The sequence below is a fragment of the Montipora capricornis genome, unplaced genomic scaffold (assembly GCF_036669925.1).
Source record: "Montipora capricornis isolate CH-2021 unplaced genomic scaffold, ASM3666992v2 scaffold_445, whole genome shotgun sequence".
Taxonomy (NCBI): domain Eukaryota; kingdom Metazoa; phylum Cnidaria; class Anthozoa; order Scleractinia; family Acroporidae; genus Montipora; species Montipora capricornis.
The window spans coordinates 40,001-45,000 of record NW_027180179.1 but is presented as its reverse complement, the minus strand read 5'-3'; the positions used below and the strand labels follow the sequence as shown (position 1 = coordinate 45,000).

The 5,000-nt window shown below is 38.9% G+C and overlaps 1 protein-coding gene across 1 annotated transcript in view; it reads left to right on the top strand.

Annotated features, from left to right (window-relative positions):
* The window catches only part of LOC138035983 (myb-like protein X), an 11,244-nt gene that overhangs the window by 5,723 nt on the left and 521 nt on the right, over nucleotides 1-5,000 (top strand). The gene's annotated exons all lie outside the window — the stretch shown is intronic.

Here is a 5,000-nt window from a genome sequence, read left to right as displayed (position 1 = left end):
GCCCAAGGGAAGCAGAAAATCTCGACATGTTTTTATGATCAAAGATTAGGGGGAGGGGCAATTCCTAAGTTTGTCAAGGATGTCAGGGGATTTTCTGCTGATATGCCTCACCCAGGGGACTTGTCTTCCAAGATTCCCCTTCTCCAGAGAATTCCTCAATTTTGCTTGGCTGATTTTTACCCCCTGTTTAGCCTGTAAGTCAACCCCACACGGAAGCCTGTGGCATGTGTATTAAAATATTGCAAAAGAAGCAAGTTGTCAAATCTTAATTGACCAGCGGCAAGATCATTGTATTGACAAGTAGTTCATAAGAACTCTTGATGTAATTGAGACACATTTATTCCTTCAGTCATTGATTATGTTTGTCGATGCAATGCTTTGAACTGAACCTGACAACTTTATCATATTTCACCATGTGTCAATGTTGTACCGTAAAAGCTCTAAGCCCCCCTCTCTTTTAAGCCCCCCCCTCCTTTAGGGACACGAGATTTTGTAATTATTCCCTTTTACAAAATACACTTCAAAAGGCCCAGTTGGCTTGGTTTCAAAAAAATATACAATAAAACACACAATACTGTTTCCTGATTGGTGGAGTTAAATAATAACGTTTTACTGCAGTTGTTTGAGATGTGTACAGACACTATTTAATACGAACACGGCATGTTCCAAAATTTGAAATAAGCCCCCCCACCTCCCTCTCTATTAAGTCCCCCTCTCCAATAAGCCCCCTGTTAATAAGGCCTGAAATTAAATAAGCCCCCCAGGGACTTAATAGAGCTTTTACAGTACGTTGATATTACATATTTCAAAGATTGTTTAGTGTCTGTGCACTTGAATTCTAACAGTTCAGTTGAAGAACAGGAAATATGCTTTCATTTTGAAAGGCCCTCACCTGTACACTTATGACCAAGCAAGAGTGAGAGTCAGCAAGGGTAACAAATAAATTAATATTTTTACAGCATACATTTATGTGAAGTCATCTTAAAGCAACATGCTAAGAGTAACAAAGATGCCATAAACTCTGTTTCTCAAAATATATTCAAAACTAATTTGGTGACCTATTGTTTTTTTCTCTGATTCATGAACTCACTCTTGGTCACCTGTCTGAAAACTATTTAGTACAAATAGAGTTACCATTATTTTCAAAGAAGATAACAACAACAAAAACTTAATTAAAAGCAAAAGATAGGCGCACAAATGTACAGAGAATATTTTCCCAAATAATGTTGTTTAAACCGAGGAATACTAAACTACTTGTTTAAGTCTGCAAAAATCAGGAAAGGCCATGCAACACGTTTTATTTCCGGTGTACATGAATATATCCGTCCACTTCATTTATTTGTGTTGATGTGCTTAACTTTGAAGAATCACAGTGGTCGTTATTCTTCTTCTAGGCAAGGGCATTTTAGCTAAGATCGGAGATCTTTACAATTATTAAGCTTAATTAGAATTGTACTTGCCAACTTCTTTGATAAAACGACTGCACTACTGGAATAGTTACACCTGCAAAACCATTTACGATGCTAACCATCCCATGTGTGCGAATGGCACCTGGAGTCTTCAGAGCATTGGCTTTCACTATGCTAAACACGCTTTCGATGGGATTTAAGTCGAAGGAGTAAGTGGGCATCTTGACTAGAGTTATGTTCTTGCGTGACAAAACAATTTGTACAGCAATGTCGTCGTGCACTGAGGTATTGTCAAGAACGAGAAAACTGTCTCTAGGCAAATGTGGTAAGAAGTGATGTTCAATTCCATTTGTGATGGAAAGCGCATTAAAACTACCAGCAACTGGGTAGCCATTGACCACTCCTTCGTTGAAGCCTACCACTGCAAATGCAGAGATTTTTTTGCGAACATGAATCTCATGAAAAATGTAGTTAATCTAACCGTAAAATTCACAATTGATCACTACTTAATTCGCGAGTCACGCTTTAAGAACGAGAAATAGTGTTTTGAATAAATTACATACTTCAACTTGAATTTATTAGTTTTTGCGAGTGGCAGGGTACGTGGGGCTTTCGTCGGTACCATTTATACAAACGTGGCAAATTTTTAAAATCATTTTCCTCAACTGTAAAGCTTTTCCGGCGTCGGAAAAGAAGTCGCCAACAGCGCACCAACCAGCAGTTCGTATGTCTGTAAGTTTGTTAAATGCTGTCTCGTCTCCAAAATACAATTTTGTGGGATCCTGCCAGTTTCTCCACTGGACATAAGCTTGTCTCCTTACAAGGTTGTATGGCGTGAATCGCTCTTGAGGAACTTTTGTGGACTTGCGTTTTGTCAAATTTAGATCATGAAGAGTCCGACAAATTAAGGGTAATTAAGGGAATTAAGGGAATTAATTAAGGGGACGTCGTGGGGAAGCAAATTGAGGTCAGTTCTTAGTCGTCTTGAATTTGCTCAAGGTACAAAAACGGGTCCACGTAAATCATGGCTTCCAGATAGGCTGCCATAAACGGCTGCATTTTGCTGGCAGGTTTTCCTTTTGCTCCAGCTTGACAATCTCCGGTAACAATAAATTTTTCACAAATTGCTCTAGCCGTGTTATAGGATACGCGGTTTTCTCGTGCACAAGCCGCAAAACTTCCGTTTGCTGCATTATCTCCTAAAATTTGGTATCTTTTTTGCATCAGATAAGCTGTTCCAAATTGGTAAATTCCGTGTAAGGCATTTTCTCTCCATTCAGGCATTTTTTGAGCTTCTTTCGGTCAAAATTAGCCAGAGTTTTACCAACTTTAGGTTGCATTACAACACTTGTTCATATACCTTACAGGCAGTTACACACAGTTACAAGGGGTTACACACAGTTACAAAGGGTTACAGGCAGTTACACACAGTTACAAGGGGTTACAAGCCGTTACACACAGTTACAAGGGGTTACAAGCCGTTACACACAGTTACAAGGGGTTACAAGCAGTTACACACAGTTACAAAGGGTCGAAAGCCGTTACACACAGTTACAAGGGGTTACACGAAGTTACAAAGGGTTGAAAACCGTTACACACAGTTACACACAGTTACAAGTGGTTACACACACTTACAAGGGGTTACAAGCCCCTCCTAACGGACAACGCTTGTGACTATTTTTATAAAAACAGCGCAATATAAGTAATATGTGGATAGAAAACCCAAAAGCACATATTGTTTCCTCCTAGCCATTGAACGATGTGTTTGGCACGCCTTTTGAAAATATTTGCAGAGTCAAGAGCCCAGGCAGTGTGTTATGCTTGGTTCAATTTTACCCTTTACCACCTCCCATACACACATACATCTCCGGTAAAACGCAGGGACAAGTTAAGCCTGCAAGTAGGGAGTTTAAGAAACGACTACGGCTAAGGCAACGACAACGCCAAAAAGCAGTAATATTATTGGTTAAAATTAAGAGGAAAAAATTGGTGTGCTGCACGCGCGACACACAGAAAAAACCCTTTGCATATTTCTCTCATGCAAATCAATATACTCTTTTTGCGCTCTTGGATGGTCCTTTTTTGTCATTTACTACGTTACATATTATATTGAAAAAATTTTCTTGTGTTAATAAGTATTTTCCGTATTCAGTTTGAAATGATTTTCAAACAGTTTGTATAATAATAACAAATGTAAACGACCCCTCACAATTCATGGGAATAGTTGAACGATAGAAGCTAAGCATGTCTTGCTTCAAACTGGAGGTCATTGTTCATTTCTGGAAAATAGTCATTAGACAGCCTTTATCGAGACCTTTGGGATTCTTACTAGGGAAGTCTAAAGTTTGTGAAGGGAGGAAAGAGATATGCCGCGGGAAAACATAATATAACTTGAATAACTGAAAAGCGTTAATTAGAGACTATGATAATTTAACACCTATACATAATATTATTGCTTATAGCGCGCAAATTAACATTCGAATATGATCAAATGCGTGTTACACCTAAGATACCTGAAAACTATAAACAAAATGCTATACATGTTATGACAAGTTTCCCACCTTTGAGGAAAAGAGTAAGTGCCTTAAGCATAAGTGTGATCTGCAAGAAGCTTCTCCTGTCCTCATTGCGACTGCAAAAACCAATCTAAAATATCACTTTAGGTCTACTTTTTGAATCCAGTTTTCGGCCCTTGGTACACTTAGAGATGCTTCCAAAGGCGCCAAAACATGATTGTACTCGTTGTTTTAGTTACCACTTTTTCACTGACGCAGAGGTGGTAAGTGGTGGATATCATCAAGCGAGCGGTGACGTTTAGTATATACTTGTAAAACGGTGAGATAATAGGGCACAAAAATGAAAATTTGTTGCACGACTCATTTATTTCTGTCAACAATTACAACTTTCACGGGCAAATGACCGCAACTTAGGGGGTTGCTCAGAGGTGGACAACTCGAACAACACTGAATATTCCACTATTTGAGTAGCCAATCGGAGTGCGCGAAAAAACGCTGTCTACTGATTCAGTATACACTAATCGTGGTCATCCAATGACAAAATAAGACGTGGAAGCCCTAGTTTTATAGAAATGGCGAATCGAGTTTGAACTTACTTAAAAAATTCTAAATATGGACTGAAAGAGCCAAGTTGACCACTGCTTGTTCAACTCCCTGAAGAAGTCAGTCTGCCGTGCGTGGCCAAATATTGGTAAAATAAAAAAGAAATGTATATCCTCGCAGCCATACAACCAGCCTTACATCATTATTTTATTGACTGCTGTGCATGCCGTTTTTGCAATATTTTCAATTACAATTTGTTCAGTTTGATCCCATGCAGACAACAAGACCATATGTAAAGTGAGACCACCAGGGAATGCTAGCTTCTGTGTTGAGGAATTAAATGGGACTAATGATCCTAATAATAGTTCTACTTTCTACATTTGAATCGTCCTGATCGAATATTCTGACAACACAGGCGACTATCGATTAAAAGATACATTTGTATGGTTCAGTCAGTCAGTCTGGGTGTTCCAATTTCTGTCAATTTGTCATGGTAGCAGTTTCACAGCCTCTCTCCGAATCTGGTACAAGG